General features: G+C 39.8%; 3 pseudogenes across 1 annotated transcript in view; 2 read left to right on the forward strand and 1 right to left on the reverse strand.

The window, feature by feature from the left end:
• Positions 1-24,538, forward strand: part of LOC148777524 (acidic leucine-rich nuclear phosphoprotein 32 family member D-like) — a 146,973-nt pseudogene that overhangs the window by 109,363 nt on the left and 13,072 nt on the right.
• LOC148777525 (acidic leucine-rich nuclear phosphoprotein 32 family member D-like) overlaps positions 1-24,538 on the reverse strand; it is a 145,455-nt pseudogene that overhangs the window by 101,471 nt on the left and 19,446 nt on the right. Inside the window, exons 4-5 of the transcript XR_016037538.1 lie at positions 10,095-10,290; positions 9,051-9,172 (exon numbers count right to left, since the gene is read on the reverse strand). The product of XR_016037538.1 is annotated as an acidic leucine-rich nuclear phosphoprotein 32 family member D-like (transcript). The remainder of the gene's footprint in view (positions 1-9,050; positions 9,173-10,094; positions 10,291-24,538) is intronic.
• Positions 14,172-15,058, forward strand: LOC148777526 (large ribosomal subunit protein eL21 pseudogene; annotated as a pseudogene).

Below are 24,538 nucleotides of genomic sequence, written 5' to 3' on the forward strand. Positions count from 1 at the left end.
ACCTGCCATGATAACGATACAGTGAGAAAGCAACTCAAGCTAAACAGAAAGAGACTCATAGACTTTGAAAATAAACTTACAGTTACAAAAGGGGAAAAGTGGAAAGGAGGGATAAATTGGGTTTGGGATTAACAGATACACATTACTGTATATAAAACAGAGAATCAACAACTGTACTCAATATTCTGTAATAACCTATATGGGGAAAGAATAGAAGAAGAATGGATATCTGTTCATGCATAACTGAATCGCCTTGCGGTACACCTGAAACTAGCACAGTATCATAAATCAACATTACTCCAATATAAAATAAAGTTAAATTTTAAAATACCACCTTAACAGTGGAAAAGCCTCATCTGCTGTATTTCTTCGGTCTCTTTACTGGGAACTGATGGAGAATCCCCAGCAGAAAAGGCAGACAATCCGCCTCCACCACTATCCCTATATCTTGGTCATCGTCCTTTTTCTACAACTGCCTGCCTCGCTGTGAAGAGCCTACTTTTCCTATCTTTTCAACAACCAGTCTCCACTAACAACACTCTAATGTCAATCAACAGAATTTTGCAACGTGACTTTATTTCAACACAATATGGAAAATATTTTCCCAATTTAGATCCATCATCTACCAAAGACGCTGGGGCTTAAATTCTTTTTAATTAAATACAAAAAATTATTCACGCTAAAGTGGGAAAAAAGCCTCACAGAAGAAGAAAAACACCAAGGATATATATATCGTTATTGTGGTGGCCTAAGTCCACTTATTGTTTCCGAGACTTTGGCTCTGAATCAGGTAGGCAGAGTCTTTGGCTTCTCTCCCGATCAAGTGGAATCCATTCAAGTGGAGTCACGGGTAGGGGATGGAGCCATCACCATAGCCTCTCTCTCCCCACACGCCAGCATCGGCAGCTGGACAATAGAGAGGCTGGCCCATCAAACACCTGACACACTGAACTACAGAGTAGGACCCCACCCAGGGTGCCACGTTAAGTGCCAGAGGCGCCAACCTACAGACTAGGATTCTAGCCAGGGGGGCCCCTCTATGTGCCTGACACACCGAACAACAGAGAAGGACCCCAGGCAAGGTAGCCCTCTAAGTGTTCGAGCAGGTGGAGCTACAGGTAGAATGGCCAAAGAGGCCTTTCGATCGCCGGCTACAAGAGGCTCTGATAGGGATGTAACTCTGGCAGCGGAGGCAGTCCGTATCCTTGCACACTAGGCACTGCCAGGGTCCCTGCAACCCAAGCAGCTGCACCACCTTCAAGCTCAACTCTCACTGGGGCAGAGCTGCCACAGGCAGCTGTCCGCTATCTTGCGTCTACGCCCACAGGGTCGCTTCAGTCCTGTCCAACTCTTTGCTGTCCTGTAAACTGTGACCTGCCAGGCATCTCTGTCAGGGAGGAGGGGCGTTCTCCAGACAAGAATACTGGAGCGTATTGGCCAATACTGGTTGCCATACCCTTCTAGAGCACTGTATGTCCTGCTGCCCTCGTCGCCAACTCCCCTGAGTACCTGGTGCTGCCAGAACCCCTGCAACCCAAGCGGCGGAACCACCTCCACACCTGGCCTTCACAGGGGCAAACCCAAGTCCTCCAGGGCAGCCGCAGGAGCAAACCCCAGTGGAGGACCACATGTATAGGTGGAAATAAAACCACAACTGGAACCCAGGGGCAGTGTGGCTAAGGAAGAAGACCTAAAACCTTCCCACCAGCTGTACAAGCTGCAGATTAAATCCACACGATCAATTAGGCAGACTCTGTGTCTATGGAATATATAAAAGGTCATTGAGAACTCCCACAAAAGAAAACTCACTAGTTCTGATAGGTTTGGACACTGGAGGCAAGAACACACAGGAGTTGGACCAGATTAGAATCTAAGCTGCCCCCACAGCAGGTCCAGAGATCAGCACAGTGCTGGAGGGCATCCTAGGGAGGTAAAGTGGACTGTGACTCCCAGCGAGGGAAAGGACGCTGACAGCAATGACTCAAGAAAAACATTTATTATTCTTATTTTTTGACTTGTTCTGTAGATTCTTTTGGCTTTTTTCTTCTTTTTCTCCTTCCCCGCCCCCCCCCCCCCCCCTCTGTTGGAGCTGTCGATTTTACTGGCACTATGAAATCCAATGGATGCAGAAAAAGCCTTTGACAAAATTTAGCACCCATTTATGATTAAAACTTCAAAAAATGGGCACAGAAGGAACTTTCCTCAACCTAGTAAAGGGCATATATGATAAGTCTACAGCAAACATTATTCTCAATGGTGAAAAACTGAAAGCATTCCCCCTAAGATCAGGGACAACATAAGGGTGTCCACTTTCACCACTATTATTCAAAATAGTTCTGGAAGTCCTAGCTACAGCAATCAGAGAAGAAAAAGAAATAAAAGGAATTCAGATCAGAAAAGAAGAAGTACAGCTCTCACTGTTTACAGATGACATGATACTGTACATAGAAAACCCTAAAGACAGTATCAGAAAATGACTAGAGCTAATCAGTGAATTTAGCAAAGTTGCAGGACACAAAATCAATACACAGAAATCACTTGCATTTCTATATACTAACAATGAAAAATCAGAAAGAGAAACTAAGGAATCAATCCCATTCACCACCGCAACAAAAACAATTAAATATCTAGGAATAAACTTACCTAAGCAGACAAAAGAACTGTACACAGAAAAGTATAAGACACTGGTGAAAGAAATCAAAGATGACACAAACAGATGGAGAGATATTCCATGTTTCTGGGTAGGAAGAGTCAATACTGTGAAAATGACTATACTACCAAACACAATCTACAGACTCAACGCGATCCCTATCAAATTACCAATGGCATTTTTCACAGAACTAGCACAAAAAATTGCACAATTCATATGGAAACACAAAAGATCCCAAACAGCCAAAGCAGTCCTGACAAAGAATGGAGTTGGAGGAATCAACCTTCCTGACTTCAGATTATACTACAAAGCTACAGTCATCAAGATAGTATGGTACTGGCACAAAAATAGAAATATAGACTGATGGAACAAGGGAGAAAGCCCGAAATAAACCCATGCACCTATGGGTACCTTATTTTTGACAAAGGAGGCAAGAATTTACGATGGGGCAAAGACGGGCTCTTCAATAAACGGGGCTGGGAAAACTGGACAGCTACATGTAAAATAATGAAATTAGAACACTTCTAACACCTACAAAAAGATAAACTCAAAATGGATTAAAGACCTAAATGTAAGATCAGAAACTATAAAACTCTTAGAAGAAAACATAGGCAGAACACTCAATGACGTAAATCAAAGCAAGATACTCTATGACCCACCTCCTAGAGTAATGGAAATAAAAACAAAAGTGAACAAGTGGGAACTGATTAAACCTGAAATCTTTTGCACAGCAAAGGAAACGATAAGCAAGGTGAAAAGACAGCCCTCAGAATGGGAGAAAATAATAGCAAATGAAATAACTGACAAAGAATTAATTTCCAAAATATACAAGCAGCTCCTACAACTCAATGCCAGAAAAACAAACAACCCAACCAAAACGTGGGAAAAAGACCTAAACAGACATTTCTCCAAAGAAGACATACAGATGGATAACAAACACATGAAAAGATGCTCAACACTGCTCATTATTAGAGAAATGCAAATCAAAATTACAATGAGATATCACCTCACAGCGGCCAGAACGGCCATCATCAAAAACATCTACAAACAATAAATGCCGAGAGTGTGTGGAGGAAAGGGAACACTCTTGCACTGTTGATGGGAATGTAAATTGATACAGCCACTATGGAAGACGGTATGGAGATTCCTTAAAAAATTAGGAATAAAACCGCCATATGACCCAGCAATCCCACTCCTAGGCATATACCCTGAGGAAACCAAAGTTGAAAGAGACCCATGTATCCCATTGTTCACTGCAGCAACCTAGTTGTCCATTGACAGATGAATGGATAAAGAAATTGTGGTACATATGCACAATGGAATATGACTCAGCCATCAAAAGGAAGGCATCTGAGTCAGTTCTGATGAGGTGGATGAACCTAGAAGCTATCACACAGAGTGAAGTGAGTAAGAAAGACAAAGGTAAATATTGTATTCGAATGCATATATATGGAATCTAGAAAAGCACTACTGAAGAATCTATTTATAGGGCAACAATGGAGAAACAGACGTGGAGAAGACACTTATGGACATGGGGAGAGGGTAGGAGAGGATGAGACATTCTTCAGCACCTCAAATTCTATTTCATTATGCCTATGTTAGGGCCCAAGAAATCTGCATTTTGACAGTTTTCCAGACTTGAGAAAGCATCACACGCACAGTACAGAAAAAATCAGGGACGTGCTGCAGACATTCTCACATGATCGCAAGTACTGTTCTCATGAACTTCCTGCATTTTCAGTTTTCTTGGCAGCACCAGTTTCTAAGCCCTCAGACTCCCATCAACTAGAATTTCAGTAGTTACATGGATCAAATCGTTTCCAAGAAACTGTCACTGATATTAAGTTTGCTAAATACATGTATAAGCTTATACTGAAGCTGATTAATACAAACCGTTTTCTTCACAAGGCTTGGATTATAAAGAGAAATGACAGAAACTCATTCACAGAGGCATTTATTAGAACTCTGCAGTAAGCCAGGGCTTTAAGAGAAAAACACCTAAAAAACACTCTATCCTTGAGTTCAAAAGAAGGCACAAACTTGTAAACACAATACAAGATACAGCAGCATGATATATGAAGCAATCAAAATTATGAAAGACTTCATGTCAGCCCCTCAACACAGGATTTTTGAATCAGTATTTGCCTGTACTGGCAGTATGGCAATCAGTATTCTAACAAAAAATGCGAGCAAAGGCACAGAAGTTCAAGCAGGGTGTGTGTAGTGTTGCTGGGGCACGAAGAGCGCATGAACTGTAAGCACAAGAGGTAAGCACTTTCAGAAACATGTGTATGCGTGTGTGTGTAAACACTGACATAAACGTATCAATGGACACATCTCTACATCCAACCACCAACTCATCACAGACACACTCCTTACTTTCCAATCCTTCCAAAACCAAACTCTTGATTTCCACTCCTTAGTTTCTCCATTTTCACAAATGATAATCCCACTCTTCTAGTTGCTCAGGCCGAAACCCCTGGGGTCCTCCTTGAAACTGCTTCTGAGTATCCACCTCACAACCTACCAGCACTTCCTGTCATTCGATTTCGCAATGTATCTAGTATCTGACCACTTTCCACGTCCTCCACAGCATCCACCCAGTTTGAGCGATTAGTACCTCATCCTTGGATTTCTGGAGTGGCTTCCACTTCATCTCCATTTGTACACAAGAACCAGGGTGATTCTTTAAAGACATGCCACCCCTGTGCTCATGATCATGTCTCTTCCGCTCAACATCTTCTGACTCACTCAGAATCAAATCCAAATTCCATAAAGGAGCTCTAAAGACACCTCCCAACCCCAGTGCTTTCTGATCGAATTTCCTTCCCTTCTCCCTTACTCACACGGCTCGAGCCTCTGTGGTGTCCCCGTTGTTCTGTGAATATAACCAGCACGCTTCCACTTCAGAGCCTCTGCACTTGTTGCTCTGCTTCCTCTGCCTGGACCGATCTTCCCTAGATATCTGTATCATTTGTTTTCTCATTTCATTCACGTCCCTGTCACACTGTCTCCTTATTAAAAAAGGACTTCCCTAATGTCTCCATACTGTATCACTGTCACCTAACTCTATTCTTTCTTATTGGCAGTCACTGCTATCTGACATTATCTGCTTATCTATATTCTACCATTACAGCCATCACTTGAACTGTAGCTCCATTAGAACAGACCAGGTTTTGTTCACTACTCATCTCCACTATCTGGAGTAGTGTCTAGCACATGCTGCTGCTGCTCAATCACTTCAGTCACGTCACACTCTGTGTGACCCCACAGACGGCAGCCCACTAGGGTCACCCCGTCCCTGGGATTCTCCAGGCAAGAACTCTGGAGTGGGTTGCCATTTCCTTCTCCAATGCATGAAAGTGAAAAGTGAAAATGAAGTCGCTCAGCTGTGTCCGACTCTTAGTGACCCCATGGACTGCAGCCCACCAGGCTCCTCCGCCCATGGGATTTTCCAGGCAAGAGTACTGGAGTGGGTTGCCACTGCCTTCTCCGGTCAACCACATGGAAGACATCCAATTGATATTTGCTGAATGGATAACTGTTGACTAAATATATTCATATGGCCCTTACCCAACTTAACAGCTTCCCTGGTGGCTCAACTGGTAAAGAACCTGCCTGCTACTGCAGGAGACACAAGAGACGTGGGTTCGATCCTGGGGTCGGAAAGATTCCCTGGAGAAGGAAATGGCAACCCACTCCAATATTCTTGCCTGGAAAATTTCATGCATGGACAGAGGAGTCTGGTGGGCTATATATATAGTCCACGGGGTCTCAAAAAGTTCTACATGACTGAGCGCTCACCCCACATACAAGTTAATTAGAAAGATGACTAGAAGGAGTATGGAAGACATTTGAGCTGTACAAAATTGAGAGCAGAGATATCCGATGAGCCATAACTAAAACCAGATCAGGCAATGAGAATGAGACAGCTGTGAAATTAGTTAAATAAAAGCAACAGAATCTACAACTGACTGGATTGTGGGAGCTTGGGTCAATGAAGGAGGAATATGCCTTCTAGGAATTAAAAAAAATAAAATGAGCAAGGAGTAAAATCAATTTTAGACATGTTGAAGTTGAGGTACTTGAGACAAATTCAGGTTAGGATATCCAACGGCTGCTTGTTAGGCAGATTTGGAACTTACCAGAAAGATGACAAGGGTATAGATTTGGATTTAGGAGGCATCAGCGTGTGGGGAACGGTTAAAATCAGTGAGATGAAATTATCCAGAGGAAACATGTAGAATCAAAAAGAACAGAAACAGATTGCTAAGAAGCACCAGGAAGAAGAAGATGCAAGAAAGGAAATTGAGAAGGACTGGACTGAGTGACATGTAGCAGACTAGCAGACCACAATAGTGTGCACAAAATGCTGAAGTGATTTTCAGGGAAGGAGGACAGACTGAGGTTGAGGGGAGTAAGGGTCACATACGGAATGACTGTGAAATGAAATATAGGTTTGAAGTGAGTGACGTAGATTTGGCATAAGTGCTGGGGAGAATGAATAGAAACTTTCCCGTTGACCACACTGAAAACTGACTAAAGACAAAGAGCAAACAGAGCGGCTATGGTTTAAACTGTCTAGCAACAGGAGAATGGATAAGCCAAATATAGTAATCTATACAATGGAAGACAAGAAAAAGGAAAGAACTATTAATGAACACAAAACCATTAATGAGTCTTGAAAACAGAGCAAAGAAGAGCACTCTTCACTCAAGCACAATGAGAGTTATACACGTATGGCTTCATTTGTATGAAGCTCTAGAATACACACAGTGATCATCTAGGAAGGATGCTAAACAGCAGTTGCCTCCAGAGGATGGCACAGACATGGGCTGACTAGCAAGGAGCATGAGAGCGTGAGGCAATGGTAATGATCAGGTTCTACACCCTTCTAAGGATTTGGCTTTCTAAGCTGCAGGTTTTTTATCAAAACTCAGGTGCTGTCTTTAGATCTGTGCATTTCCTTGTAAAGTTTTAAACGGAAGGAAAAAAAAAAAAAACACTACAGACAAATGTTTGGTGAAGGACCTAATAAAATATTTGTGAGGACAGTAACTGTTGTCTCTCTTTTATTTTTAAATACACTCAAAGAGTAATGTAGATTAGTAGATCAGTAGAGGGATGGACAGATGTGATAAAGCAAATATAATAAAACAATGATAGAATTTGGACTGTAATAAAAAAAAAAAGGTGTTGCTATGATTTAAATAATTAAATATGCAGCATAATTAATTTGTAATAAATTAGTTGAATTGGTCCAGCTAGAGATCTGAACAAGCACAGTAGATGGAATAAGTTGAAATTGTTAGCAAAAGTACTATTTTATGTGACAGACAACAAAGTTTAACCTAAGTAAGAAAAGAAATGAGATCAGGAAGGGAGCTATTAGGAAAGCTGAGATCAAACCCCATAACTTTGGGGTATCCATAAAACTGAAGAAGAGGTACAGTATGAACAAGGATATGAGAGATGTGGAAGAATGAAAGGTTATTATGAGAGATCAGTTTGTCAGAAGTTAAGGAAGAATTCAGAGTTAGGCAACTCCAGGCAAAACACTGAGGACATAAAACAGATTTAATACTAACAAAACAGAGATCATAATGACATTTCTATAACTGTACATAATCTATTAAAATAAAAAGACCACTAAACAATTGTAGTTAGACACAAAACTTAAAATAGGATTCCTGCCGAGGTAATTCATAACTGTTGTTATAAATACCAATAAATTTAGATTTCTAAAAGAGGAACGATAAATACTATAAGGTTTTGGGGAGACAGTGGATGAATGGTTTGATGGGTCTAGACAAGAGAGTATGTCAAACAGGTGAAAGACAGAGTAGACAAAGAAAGCCAGCTGTCAGTGAACTGACTACAAGTAACTAACACATGTTTTAAGTTTCTCCATCTATCAAATGACAGTGACAACGTGGGCTTTTTACCTATCTCCAAGGGCTATTGACAGATGATAAATAAAATTGATTTTAAACATGAAGGAGAATTAAGTGTTCTGTGCAGCACTGCCCATAATAGCAAACCCTTGGAAATAACTTAAATGACCATCAGTAGAAGATGGCTAAGTAACTACAGATAGTAGTATTAACACAATTGGCCATTACACAGCAATTAAGAGGAAAGAACCAGGCTAACAAATATAAACAACAGATACAGATATAAACACACATACATGTACAACATTATATATTTATATATATATATATGGAACGTAAAAAAGCATAGAATGTTGCTTATGGATATGCTTGTGATGTACACTAAGAGTATAAAAACAAACACAAGAAGAATTAACGACAGATTCAACACTGATGATCTCATCTCTGGGGAGAAAAGAAGGAAATGAAATCAAGATGAATACTAACGAAGGAATCTTCAACTCTACCTGTACTGCTTTATTTCTTTACAAAAGAAATCTGGGGCATTCCCTGGTGGTCCAATGGTTAGGACTTGGTATTCTCATTGTCTGGGCCCCAGGTTCCATCCTTAGTTGGGGGAACTAAGATCCTGCAAGCCAAAAAAAAAAAAAAAAGTCTGAAGCAAACACTGCAAAATATTATTGGACAAAGCTAGACAGTAAGAGCTTTATAGGTATTCATCTATGCTTTATCCTTGAAACATTTAAGAACACGAAAAGGCAAAACATTATAGTATAAAAAAATGCAGTATTACTACCATACACGTTATTACTAACAATTATGTTCTCTTAAACAAATCTATAAGACTGTCAGGTAAATGTCCTCAAACCTTTAGGAAATGCTTACAATCTATATATTGGAAGTGATTTGAAAAGCATCTGACATTTTCTGGGTCTGGGTATGGTAATACATGATAGTAAAACAGAACAAAGGGACTTTCCTGGCAGTCCAGTGGTTGACTCCGTGCTTCCAGTGCAGAGGCCACGGGTTCTATCTCTGATCAGGGAACTAAGATCCCACATGTTGCATGATCAAAAAACCAAAATTGAAAAAAAGGAAGAAAAACAGAAATGACAGAACTACTGTAGTCAATAACACCGAAATCATAAAGATATTTGAGTCCCATTAAGTCATTAGAGATATTTAATAATGAGGCAACAAATGATTATGTTCTCTATATCTTCTAATGCTTTATAAATGGCATTACTTTTATAACCAGAAAAAAAAAAAAAAAAAAAACTAAGGGAAAGATATCAAACAATCAATATCTTATGTTTTTCTTAATTACTTTAAAATTTTCTTCACTGAAATGTTTTTCTTTTTCCACCTTTTTCATTCTATTCCAAATTCCTAAGGAAATGAACAGCTCTGAGGCATGAAACTTCTGTTCAAAATTATAAGTAACATACACACTTCGAAAAGTTCTTAAAAACTGATGAACTAGAAGACAAATAATTTTAAATATGCTGCAAAAGAAGCAATGGTCCATGAAAAATCTATGATTTTCGCACCTACTGCATTCCATATCTTCAGGCCAAGGAACACCAAACAGCTCCATGAGCCTCGAGCACTCACTGTGAGCCCACTGACAGAGCCTGCGGCAGGGAAGTGTGACACGTCCGTACTCCACACAGATAGAATAACAGAGCGCACAGAGAGATGGCGGAAATCCCGACAGCAGTCCAAATTCACCCCAGGGCGGAATGGCTGGGAAAAAGTCCAAACCAAATCATTAGATGGACAGTTGTATACAAGTCAAAGTTTTCTTCACATATAATATGGCGATATTCTTGGTTTTTTCTGTTTTAGAAGATTTCTGAAGGCAATTAAAATTTTCTGAAGGGAAGTTTTTTGTTTTTCTCAACAAAACCCTCTTCACCCTACCCCTAGAGATTCTGATTTGGTTAAGTATGAGGTGTATTGCAGAATCTATACAGATATTTTAATTATTACAGGTGATATTAATGAAAAGGCCTGGCTGAGAACGACAAATAACAATACATACAGTTCATTTTACATAGAAAACCCCACAAAAGATACGTGTCAAATGCTCAGAAACCTGATTACTGCTTGGTAATGGGATTACAAGAGATTTCAAATTTGTTTTTCTTAAGTACTTCAATTTCTGTATTTTTGCCAGCTAACATGTATCAATAGGAAAGGAGGACAAAAAATGAAAGGAGAGGGTAGGAGAGGAAGAGCAGTCGTTATACACAGTGGGACACATTTTGAGGTGGCAGGTAAAGGAAGAGATATCACTTTGGTCTCATATTTTCCTGTTCTTTTTACATTAAAAGCAAAATTTAAAAACACACATTAGAGTTCTTTGAACTCTGAAATCACATGATGTAAACAGAGCTAACACTGTAAGCTGATATTAAGGAAACAAAAAGAAAAAATAGTGGCCCCAAACATAAAACCATACTAAAATCATCAATTACCCCAAGAAATGTACATCTGGGCTTTTGACTACCAAATATTTTTTTCACATGTTTATATAATCAGTTTCAGAGTCATTGCTGACTTTTACCTCGTAACATATTCTCACCACAAGGCCTTTCCACTAAGACTCAATCAATTTATTTCTACATTGATATAAAACATTTTCCAGAAGCCTTCTATACACAACGCCGTCACAAAACCGAGCGTCACTTAGAGAAACTGGTGTTCAAAGAAGTTAACTGTGTAAGAGATGTGATAAATGATACATAACTATATGGGACAATCACTTTACCACTTATTATCACTATTACTACATAGTATATAGTAATATATAAAATAACACTACATATAATAGTATATATATACACTATATATAATAATATAACATATATTTATATATAATAACATATAACAAACTATATGCAACCAGAACTTCCAAGCATGAAGAAATCATTTTAAATGAATAACTTTAAATTAAATCAATGTTCCCATCAAGAACAACTTCAAAATATAGGAAAAGTTTTAAAGTAACTCTTGAAGGCTACCAGAGAACTACTGAAGGAAAAGAACTAGACAGACCAGGAATCAGAGAGCAGGGAAGCATGCAGAGGTGGCCCGATAAGCGAGGCCACTTCTCCAAGGAGGTATCTGCTGAACCTGGGTGTAAGGCAAGAGACTGAGATGCAACTTTTGCCCAGGCTGATGCTAGAGAACCAAGAAACCAGCAGGGCTCTGGTAGTCGTGCAAGACCGTAGACAGTACATGTATGTATATAACTGAATCACCTTGTTGTACCCCCTGAAACTAACACAACACTGTATCGATGATGCTCCAATATAAAATAAAAAGTAGAAGGAAAAAAAAAGACTACAGACAAAATTCAAAACAAAAGGGACAAATGGGTGAACAGGGAAGTTCCGAGGTTTGGGCCTGACACAGAGCTAATTTTCCCTTCAAGATATTTAAAAAGTCTGGAAATGCATAGGGCAGGAGGTTAGGAAGCTAAGTACAATGCCTCTGAAAAGCAGAGTGGAGATTTTGGCAGTGTTATCAGTATGAGGAAACATAAATTAGAGGCTCAAGTCCAGCTAGGGGAAATGGGCATAACTCACTCGCAGCTGGAAGCCCCTCCCCTGAGTGACCACATGTCAGCAGTGGGGGCAAATGACAGGGAGGCAGAGGCCGGTCAAAACTGAAACCCAGCCTCAAGTCAGCTCAGTCCCAAGACGGTACATGAGAAATATGTTTGAGAAAATAAAAGATGAAGGATTCCAGAAAATTGGAATCGATCATAAGAAGGACCAAATGGAAATTCTGTAAGTGAAATACATAAATGATGCTGTAAAGAGCTCATTAGATATACCAGAAGAAAGAACAGACAAAATGGAAAACAAGGCAATAGAAAATATCCAAACCAGAAGCACACAGACCAAAACCTACTGAAAAAATACAGAAAAAAACATAGTAGACGTGTAAAACACACGAAAATGTTTAGGATATACGTAACTGGAACCTCAAAAGAGGGAAGAAAGAAGGAACAGAGGCAATATATAACAAGATGATGGTCAAGAATTTGTCAAAACTGATTAAAGACAACCCATAGATCTGGCAACCGGCTCCAGTACTCTTGCCTGGAAAATCCTATGGACAGAGGAGCCTGGTAGGCTACAGTCCATGGGGTCACAATGAGTCGGACATGACTGAACGACTTCACTTTCACTTTTTTATAGATTCAAAAAGTTATGCAAATCCCCAGAAGAATATATACAAAAAACATACCTAAACATATCACATTTAAACTGTGGAAAACCAACGAAAAATATCGGAAAAACAACCGGTGCGGGGCGGGGGGGTCGAAACATACCTTACCTTCAACAGGACAACTACTGCTGGACTTTGGAATGCTAGAAAACAACAGAATGGCTTATTCAAAGAACTAAGAGAAAACAACTGCTCACCATAATACTATGGTCAGCAGAAATACCCTTTAATAAGTGAAGGCAAAGTAAAGACATTTTTGGATAGGCAAAAACAGAAAAATTACTGGCCCAAACCTACACTAAAAGATAAAAGTAATCCAAGATGAAAATTCTAAAGGAATTAAAAGCCACAAATAGGTGAATGTGTGGGAAAAATAGAAATGAATATTCTCTGTAAGGGCTTCCCTCGTGGCTCAGAGGTTAAAGCGTCTGCCTCTAATGCGGGAGACCCGGGTTCGATCCCTGGGTCGGGAAGATCCCCTGGAGAAGGAAACGGTAACCCACTCCAGTATTCTTGCCTGGAGAATCCCATGGATGGAGAAGCCTGGTAGGCTACAGTCCACGGGGTCGCAAAGAGTCGGACACGACTGAGCGACGGAACGGATTCTCTTAAAGACAAAACACAATGCCTTAAAGACATATAAAATACAAAATAATTATGTGTAATAATAAAATGATAAAGACAGGGGTCAGAGGAACACTAATGGGAGAGTGACCAAAGTTATTATTTTTATTAGAATATTGTAAGTCAAGAGTACATATCCTAATTTCTGGGGTAAGCAATACAAGAATGCACAACTAACTAGGTAATCAGAGAGAGAAACACAGTAATACAAAAGAAGTCAAGACAGGAGAGAGAAAAAGAAAAAGAGTTTGGAAACACTGAAATCGAATGACAAGATGGCGGATTTAACCCAAGTACCTCACCAACTGCATTATATATAAATGAACTACCAACTCCATAAGAGAGGAAGATTGCTGGGCTAGGTACAAAAAAAAGTTTGCTGACAGGAATGCAAAATGAGGCAACCACTATGGAAAACAATTTCGCGACTATTCAAGCAGTTAAACATAAAACTTTCACATGACCCTGCAATTCCACTCCTAGGAATTACCCCAAATAACTTTAAATCATGTCTAAGCAAAAATAATCCTGCTTATTTAACTTCTATGCAGAGTACATCATGCAAAATGCCAGACTCAACAAAGCACAAGCCGGACTCAAGACTGCCAGGAGAAATATCAATAACCTCGGATGCGCAGATGACAAGACCCTTATGGCAGAAAGCAAAGAACCAAAGAGCCTCTGGATGACAGTGAAAGAGGAGAGTGAAAAAGTCAGCTTATCCCGCCGCCTTCTATCTCTCCCCCGGCCCCTCAGGCTAATCCGCCAAAACGACCAACACAAAGGGAAAGAGGAGGGGCACCCGCTACATGTTCTCTAGGCCTTTTAGAAAACACGGAGTTGTTCCTTTGGCCACATAGGTGCGAATCTACAAGAGGGGGCATATTGTAGATATCAAGGGAATGGGTACTGTTCAACAAGGAATGCCCCACAAATGTTACCATGGCAAAACTGGGAGTGTTTACAATCACCCAGCATGCTGTTGGCATCACTGTAAACAAACAAGTTAAGGGCAAGATTCTTGCCAAGAGAATTAATGAGCGTATCGAGCATACAAAGCACTCTAAGAGCCGAGATAGCTTTCTGAAACGTGTGAAGGAAAACGATCAGAAAAAGAAGGAAGCCAAAGAGAAAGGGACTTGGGTTCAGCTGAAGCGCCAGCCTGCTCCATCCAGAGAAGCACACTTTGTGAGGACCAATGGAAAGGAACCCGAAATGTTGGAGCCCATTCCCTATGAATTCATGGCCTGATGGGTGTAAAAATAAAGACCTGGACTGTAAAAAAACAAAACAACAACAATAAAAAATCTTGGCTTAAAGCATAACATTCAGAAAACTAAGACCACGACATCCAGTCCCATCACTTCATGGCAAGTAGACAGGGAAACATTGGAAACCGTGAGAGACTATTTTTGGGGGGCTCCCAAATCACTGCAGATGGTTACTGCAGCCATGAAATTAAGATCACTTGCTCCTTGGAAGAAAAGTTATGACCATCCTAGATGGCATATTAAAAAGCAGAGACATCACTTGCCAACAAAGGTCCGTCTAGTCAAAGCTATCGGTTTTCTGGTAGTCATGTATGGATGCGAGAGTTGAACTATAAAGAAAGCTGAGTGCCGAAGAATTGACGCTTTTGAACTATGGTGTTGGAGAAGACTCTTGAGAGTCCCTTGGACAGAAAGGAGATCAAACCACTCTATCATAAAGGAAATCCGTCCTGAATACTCATTGGAAGGACTGATACTGAAGCTGAAACTCCAATACTTTGGCCACCTAATGGGAAGAACTGACTCATTGGGAAAGATCCTGATGCTGGGAAAGACTGAAGGCGGGAGGAGAAGGGGACGACAAAGGATGAGATGGTTGGATGGCATCACCTACTAAATGCACAGGAGTTTGAGCAAGCTCTGGGAGTTGGTGATAGACAGGGAGGCCTGGCACGCTACAGTCCATGGGGTTGCAAAGAGTTGGACACGACTGAGCGACTGACCTGAACTGAAGCAAAAATGTGCCTATGAATGTTCATAACAGAGTAGTGTTATTCATAATTACCAAAAAGAGCAAAATAAAGCAAAAGCAAGCAAAGGAAAGGAAATAATAAAGAAGAGAAGTCAATGACACTAAAATCAGAAAATCAATTTTTTAAAAAATATCACTCAACCCAAGAGATGGTTCTTTGAAAACTTTAGTACAATTGATAGGGTTCTAGTACGAATGACTTAAAAAGACAGAGAAACACAACTTAACCAATTTCAAGAATGAAGAAGAGGGTATCACTAGAGACTGTACCGACATTAAAAATATAATAAGGAAGGACTTTCCTAGTGGCCCAGTGGTTAAGAATCCGCCTGCCAATGCAGGGGACACAGGTTCGATCCCTGGCCCAGGAAGATCCCTCATGCTTCAGAGTGGCATGCCCGTGTGCCACAACTACTGAAGCCCACACTCTAAAGCCCAGGCTCTCCAACAGGAGAAGCCAGCACAATGAAAAGCCTCAAAGAAAGAGTAGCCCCGACACTCTGCAACTAGGGAAAGACTGCACGCAGCAATGACAACCCGGCACAGCCAAAACTAACTTTCACTTTCCAATAAAAATGCTAAAAATATATAAGTAATATTACAAACAACTCTATGAATATAAACCAGACAATTCAGATGAAGTAGACCAATTCTTCATAAGTCAAACTACCAAAACTCACCCAAGATGAAACTGATAATCTGAACAGTCCTATAACTATGCGACAAATTGAATTTGTAGTTTAAAATCTCCTGAAAAAAGATATTCAGGCCTGATGCTTTCACTGGTAAAAATCTAACAATTTTAAAAGAATACCAATTCTACACAATCTCTTCCAGAAAACAGCAGAGAACTAATGCGAACAAATTCTGTGAACTTCGGATTATTTAATATTCAGTTCAGTTCAGTTGCTCAGTTGTGTCCAACTCTTTGAGACCCCGTAGATTGCAGCAAGCCAGGTATCCCTGTCCATCACCAACTCCCAGAGTTTACTTAAACTCATGTCCACTGAGTTGGTGATGCCATCCAACCATCTCATCCTCTGTCGTCCCCTTCTCCTCCCACCTTCGATCTTTCCCAGTATTAGGGTCTTTCCCAATGAGTCACTTCTTCCCATCAGGTGGCCAAACAATCTTGCTATGGAGCCAAACAATCTTGCTATACCAAAGAACAGCAAGGAGAGATAAGAGATCACTCCCTCAGTGATCAGTGCAAAGAAATAGAGGAAAACATTAGAATGGGAAAGACTAGAGATCTCTTCAAGAAAACTGGAGATACCAAGGGAACATTTCATCCAAAGATGGGCTCAATAAAGCACGGAAATGGTACGGACCTAACAGAAGCAGAAGATATTAAGAAGAGGTGGCAAGAATACACAGAAGAATTCTTTAATATTAAAGCAAAACAAGTGTGTCAGTCGCTCAGTCATATCTGACTCTTTGAGATCTCATGGACTGCAGCCCAACAGTCTCCTGTGTCCATGGAAAGCTCCAGGCAAGAATACTGGAGTGGGATGCCATTCCCTTCTCCAGGGGATCTTCCTGACCCAGGGGTTGAACCTGTGTCTCCTGCATTGCAGGCAGAGTCTTTACTTTCTGAGTCACCAAGGAAGCCCAACAAAGATAATACAAAAGATGAAAACTGTAGACTAATACCACCCCCTTAAAAAATGCAAAAATCCTTCATAAAATAGTAGGAAATCAAGTCCAAAAATACATTAAAACCATTATACAACACCATAACTTAGTAGGATTTGTTCCAGAAATCCAAAACTGGTTCAATATTCCAACATCAATGTAATCCACCAAATCAACAGGCTAACATAACAAAGAGAAAAATCACATGATCATACCAAATGATGCCAAAAAAGCATTCATGATTTTAAAAGTTTTCAGCAGACTAGATATAGAAAGTAACTTCTTCACCTTGACAAAGTATATATACAAAAACCCTATGGTAAACATCATACTTTGTGGTGAAACACTGGATTTCTATATTCAACACTGGAAACAAGGGAAGAATGCCTAGTCCCACCACTCATATTCAGCAGAGTCCTAGAAGTCCCATCAGCACAAAACAAGAAAAGGAAACAGAAAGTGTAGAGACTGGAAAAAGAAAACTGTCCGTATTTGCATGTGACATTACTGTCTACGTAGAACATCCCAAGGAATCTCAAAAAAACATTTTTAAATTAGTAACAACAACAAAAAACTAATAAAATTTATTAGTCCTAGAATAAGTTCAACAAGGTTGCAGAATACAAGAAAAACATACCTAAAAAATGAATTTCTGTATACAATTGTGCTTTTATATATATTGAACATGCAGAAACAAAATTAAAACAACACATTTATAATCCCATTTATTTTTTAAAAAAGAAACACCTGGGTATATACTTAACAAAACACATACGGCTTGTGTGCTGAAAGGAAGATATAAATAAATGAACAGATATATGTTTGATTAGTCTGCTAGGGCTGCTGTAACAAAGTCCCTCAAACTGAGTGGCTTAAACAACAGAAATTGATTGTGTCACATTTCTGGAAGCTAAAAGTCCGAGACCAAGGTGCTAGCAGAGCCACCCTCCCTCTAAGGGTGATAGGGAAAGATATGTTCCAGATATCTTTCTCAGCTTCTAGCTGCTCCTTGGCTCGTGGCAGCACACACCTAGCTTCACACAGCATCCTCTCCATGCTTCTACACGCATCGACCCTCTATGCGCACCTGTGTCTAAAATGGCCTTTTCTAAGGACACCTGTCATATTGGAACAGGAGTCCCTCACTACTTCAGTATACATCTGTCTTAACTAATAACATTGAGAATGACCCTATTTTCAGATAAGGTCACATTCTGAGGTACTGGAGGTTAGGGTTTATTAGAGGCACTCAAGGGACTCCGCTGATGGCTCAGACAGTAAAGGATCTGCCTGCAATGCGGGAGACCCAGGTGCAATCCCTGGATCGGGAAGATCCCTTGGACAAGGGAATGGTTACCCACTCCAGTATTCTTCCCTGGAGAGAATTCCATGGAGAGAGAAGCCTGACGGGCTATACAGTCCATGGGGTCACAGAGAGTCAGACACGACTAACACTTTCACTTTTCAGGGGGACTCAAGTCAATCCACAACAACACTGTTTATGGATTGGAAACTCAACATCTGACCTCTAGATTTAGTAACATTTCTGTCACAATCCAGTAACACTTTTAGTAGTTAAAGACAAGCTTATTCGAGATTTTATATGAAAAAAAAAGTAAAATAAATGAAACAATTTTGGGGAAAAAAAGGGGGAAAAATCTTACTATCCGGTTTTAAGATTTACTATATAGCTAACAAAAATCAAGACACTGTGGTACTGGTGGTGAAATAGACGCAAAGATCAACAGGACAGAATAGAGAACCGAAATATAAATCTATACAAGGGCAGATAACGGATTTTTGAGGAAGAAGGAAAAGCAGTTCAATAGTGTAAGGACAGATAGCCTTTCCAACAAATAGCGCTGAAGCTAGTGGCAAAAAAAATGAAACTTACTTTATACAGATTAACTCAAAATTGATCATAGATTTAGATGTGAGACATAAAGGTATAAAACTTCAGAGAATTTGCAGACCAACTGAAGAGTTCTTATAAATGACACCAAACACGCAGTCTCTAAAAGGAAAAAAACTTGGTAAACTGGACTTTGTTAAAATTTAAGACTTCTATTCTCCTAGACTTTGTTAAAAGAATGAAAAAGCAAGCTATAGACGAGAATAAGCTATTTACAAACTACATTTCCAACAAAGGATTTGTATCTAGAATATATAAAGAACTCTCAAAGCTCAAAAGTCAAAAACAATTCAACTGAAAATGAACAACAGACATGAACAGACATTTGATCAAAGAAGATATATGAATAGCACATGAAAAGATGTCCAATATTATTAGCCATAAGGGAAATGCAAATTGAAATCACGTAAGATACCACATCATCTGAGAAAAGCTGAATAAAAAAGTGCAAATACCAAATGGTGGTAAGAATGCTGAGAACGTACGTCTCTCATACACTGCTGGTAGAATGTAAAACGGCAGAACTTCTATGAAAAATAACTGAGTAGTTTCTTAAAAATTCAAACACATGCTTATCATATAAGGCAGCAATCACACTCCTGGGCATTTATTTACCCAAAAGGAAAATTTGTGTCTGCACAAAAGCCTGTATATGATTGTTCATAGCAGCTGTACTTGTAATAGCAAAAAGCTGGAAACAACTCAGTATCCTTCAGTGGATGATTAAACAAACGGCGGAACATCTCTATACCGGAATAGTACTCAGCAATTAAAAACAGTCACGACTGGTACATGAAACAACCTGGATGGATCTCAAGGGTATTATGCTAAATGAAAACAGTCAATCTCAAAAGATTATACACTGTATGATTCTATTTATATAACATTCTTGAAATGACAAAATTATAGGGACAGAGAACAAATTAGTCGTTGCCTGGGAATAGGAAAGGGTGGTAGGGAGAAAGGAAGCACAAGAAAGATGTGGTGATAAAAACAGTTCTGTATCGTTTTTGGTGTTTTGTTTTCTTTTTGCCACACTGCGGGTCTTGTGGGATCTCAGTTCCCCGACGAGGGATCTGAACTCCTGCCCCCTGCAGTGGAAGCACAGTATCCTAACCACTGGACTGCCAGGGAATTTCCACAGTATCTTAACCAAAGTGATGGCTACATGAACATATACATGTGATAAAAATGCACAGACAATAAAAATACATGTACATGTGCATATACAGACACAAAAACGAGTACATGTAAAAACTGGTGAAATGTGATAAAGGGCTAAAGAGTATACCAATGATAACTTTCCTTTTTTTTTTTTTTTAGATCACCTGTGCCTTTAAATTTTTTAATTTATTTATTTGGCTGTGCTGGGTCTTCATTGCTGAGTGCAGGCTTTCTCTAGCTGCAGGGAGTGGGGGCTACTCTCTAGTTGCATTGTGCAGGCTTCTCATCGCAGTGGCTTCTCTTGTTGCAGAACACAGGCTCTAGGGCATAGAAGCTTCAGTAGTTGTGGTACATGGGCTTAGCTGTCCCGAGGCATGTGGGATCGTCCTGGATCAGGGATCAAACTGGTGTCCCCTGTACTGGGAAGAGAATTCTTAACCACTTGACCACTAGGGAAGTCCAATGACCCAGTTTTGATACTAATAGCTACATAAGATAGCAAGACACTGCCCCCTCCAAGCCCCTGGTGAAACTAGCTACAGTATATAGAATTCCTACACTACTTTAACTTCCTGAGCTGCTGCTGCTGCTAAGTTGCTTCAGTCGTGTCCGACCCTGTGCAACCCCATAGATGGCAGCCCACCAGACTCCCCCGTCCCTGGGATTCTCCAGGCAAGAACACTGGAGTGGGTTGCCATTTCCTTCTCCAATGCATGAAAGTGAAAAGGGAAAGTGAAGTCACTCAGTCGTGTCTGACTCTTAGCCACCCCATGGCCTGCAGCCTACCAGGCTCCTCCATCCATGGGATTTTCCAGGCAAGAGTACTGGAGTGGGTTGCCATTGCCTTCTCCCTGTGAGTCTATAACTATTTTAAAGTTTAGGGATTCCCTGGTGGTCCAGTGGTTAAGAATCCACCTTGAAATGCAAGGGACACCAGTTCAATCCCTGGTCTGGGAAGATCCCACATGCCACAGGGCTACTGAGCCAGTGGGCCGCAACTAATGAGCCCGAGCCCTGGAGACTGCAAGTTGCAACGATTAAGCCCACGCTCCACGACTACTGAAGCCTCTGCACTTTAGAGCCTGTGCCCTGAAACAAGAGAAGCCACTGCATCGGAGAAGCTCTTAAACCACAACTTGAGAAAGACTGTGCACAGCAACGAAGACCCAGTGCCACCAAAAAAAAAAAAAAAAAGAACTTCAAAGCTGAAAACTGCATTATATTCACAGCTGATATGTGTGTAGACATCATGCATGCAAGCATGTGCATGCCCTAAGGCAGCCTCAGACCCGCTCAGTCCCCAACCATACAACACCAACTAAGCTGATACTGACATGTCACCATGGTAGTAAAACCTCCATTTGTGAGCACCATCATGAATTTTAAAATTGACTTGAATCACTATTTTGTGCTGCCAGCACTGAGTATAAGGCTTTAAGTTTATGCTTCTGTCACTCACTAGCTAGAAGTATCTTGTGCTGTATCTCAGCTAGCATTTATGGACACTTACTACAGGCTGGGCAGTGTTGTAAGTGCTTCACATACCTAACTTAATCTTCTCAACAATCCCATAAGGGAGGTACTATAATCAGTCACGCCATTTTATAATAAATGTGAAGAAAAGAAGACATAGAAAGTTAAGTACCTTGCCAAAGATCACATAGTTACAAAGACAGTCCCAAGAGTTAAACCGTGGCATTCTTATCCAGAGCCCTTGAGCTCATTAACCAGTTTGTTCTCTGTAACCTCTCTAAATTTCAGCTTTTCCTCTATAAAATGGTGTTAATATATATATAGATGCATTAAGGAGATCAAACCAGTCCAGTCCATCCTAAAGGGAATCAACCCTGAATATTCACCACAAGGACTGGTGCTGAAGCTGAAGCTCCAACACTCTGGCCACCTGATGTGAAGAGCCGACTCACTGGAAAAGACCCTGATGCTGGGAAAGACTGAGGGGAGGAGGAGAAGGAGATGACAGAGGATGAGACGATTGGATGGCATCACAGACTCAATGGAGATGAGTTTAAGCAAATTCCAGGAGATGGCGAAGGACAGGGAAGCCTAGCATGCTGCAGTCCGTGGGGTTGCAAAGAGTCAGACACAACTTAGCGACCAAACAACAACAATATAGACAAATAAGAATATATAAAATAGGATACAGCACCTAGTAAATGACAGCTTAAAGAGAGATTAGGAAAGAGGTACAAATTAATAAAGCTGCAGAAGGCCTATTTGATGGGCACGAGGAACCCTGCTCAATTCCCTGTGCTCAACTACCAAGTGAAAAAGTCAACTGTCAACTGGAATGGTGTTTTTAAAAAAGCAAAAGAAAACATGCATTAATCTCTACATCACGACTCTGGGTGAAAGAAACCAGACATAAAAAAGTAGATACTACAGGTACATTCATATAAAACTATAGAAAATGAACACTAACCCACAGTGACAGAAAGCAGATCAGTGGTTGCTTACAGCAGGGAGTCAACTCAGAGGGGTGGACTACAATGGGCACAGGGAAGCTGTTGTAGTGTAATACTGTTACTCGCTCAGTCGTGTCAAACTCTGTGAGACCCCACGGACTGTGGCCCACCAGGCTCCGTCCACGGGATTCTCCACGCAACAATACTGGAGTGGATTGCCACTCCCTTCTCCAGAGGATCTTCCCGATCCAGGGATCGAACCTGGGTTCGATTCTGTCTGAGCCACAGGGACGATCCCCAGGAAGCTTTTGAGGTGATGGACATGTATGATATCTTGATAGTGATGATGGTTTCACAGATATATACTTCTGTCAGAACTCAAGCTGAACACTGTTAAATGGGTACAGTTAACTGTATACAAATCATACCTCAACAGAGTTATGCAAAAACAAAAAGCATTCATCTTTTTCAAATAAGCAAACTGCCCTGATTATAACTCTAACAATTTTTAACTTCAGCAAAGTAAAAATTAAATGAGTTAGCCAGCATACTGCCAAGTTGAGAATATATATAAGGAACACAGACTATCAAAGCTCTATAAAGGAGGAAAAAAGAATCTTTAGCTGATAAAATTTTTAAAAGATTCTTACTGAGTACTCCCTTAAGCTGCAGTACTTTTATTCACTAAATTAAGACCAGGGTATACGAAGTTTACAAACTGAAAAATAACTTTCTAAAATTAAATTTCTGGACTGGTCACTTATGATAATATAGATGCTACAATTCCATTCTCCCCAATCATTCCACCTTCACCCTCTCCCACAGAGTCCCAAAGACTGTTCTAAATGCCTATGTCTCTTTTGCAGTCTCGACGCATAAATTTTCCTCTGTTCATTTCTTTGCATTTGTGCTTTTTCAATAAAAATACTTTTAACTGAAAAAAAAATAAAATTAAATTAAATTAAATTTCTGGCTTCTTCAACAAAGGTGCAAGACAGGGAACCTTCTATTCTTTGTTCAAATTCAAATCAACCAAGCCTTTGTGCTCCAATTCTTTCTTCTTTGAAATTTCCAAGCCTTCAAGCACAGCAACAGCCCAAGCTTAGCAAGGAGTGTGAAAGGGGAACAGAGTTAAAGGCCAAAATTTGATTCATGAGAATCAGAATGCCAATCTCTGTCACTCTACAAAGGGTCTGATAACCGTAGAAACTGTATCCTACTGGGTTTGGGAATATTATGACTAAATTCACTAAATGTGAAACCAAATGTGGAACGGCCTTGAAAATTCAAAAATGGTATTCATTCCATTTTAGATCCAAATTAGAGTAAGAAATTATTTTTAAATAGAATAATTTTAAGTGATGTAAAAGAAGATCTTTAATAACTTTTTTCTAAGAATAAAATTCTAAAGAGAAAAGGTCTAAAACTTTAAGAATTACTTTATATATATATATATATATATATATATATATAAAATTCTACATTTGTAAAATACCTTTAGTCCCATAGATTTGCTTTTCTTTTACAAATTTATTTTGTTAATGTCTTATGACAGCATATTAAATATTTCCCAATATTAGTTCAGTGAGCTAGTTTGCAGAAATATGACTTTATCACAGGAGTATATTTATCTTAAGTCAAAGGGGAGCTCCTAAAGCAGCCCATAAAATTTGACTTTTCTTCAGGAAGTAAACTTTTAGCATTTCAAGTATCATGAATGGTTATGAATTATAGTCTGTCTCAAAAGATAAAACTTTACAAACCAAACTCATCAGAATTAATACTTTAATTTAAAATAAGCATTTTAAGGCATTCTTTTTTTTTTCTTTTATTTATTTCAATTGGAGGCTAATTACTTTACATTATTGTATTGGTTTTGCCATACATTGACATGAATCTGCCCCGGGTGTAGTGATCTAAAATGCAAGAAAATCAAACTGTCAAAAAGTTTATTTTTTTCCTAAAGTCAGAA

The sequence above is a fragment of the Moschus berezovskii genome, chromosome 6 (genome assembly GCF_049115385.1).
Source record: "Moschus berezovskii isolate FMDL1 chromosome 6, NW_MosBer_1.0, whole genome shotgun sequence".
NCBI lineage: Eukaryota > Metazoa > Chordata > Mammalia > Artiodactyla > Moschidae > Moschus > Moschus berezovskii.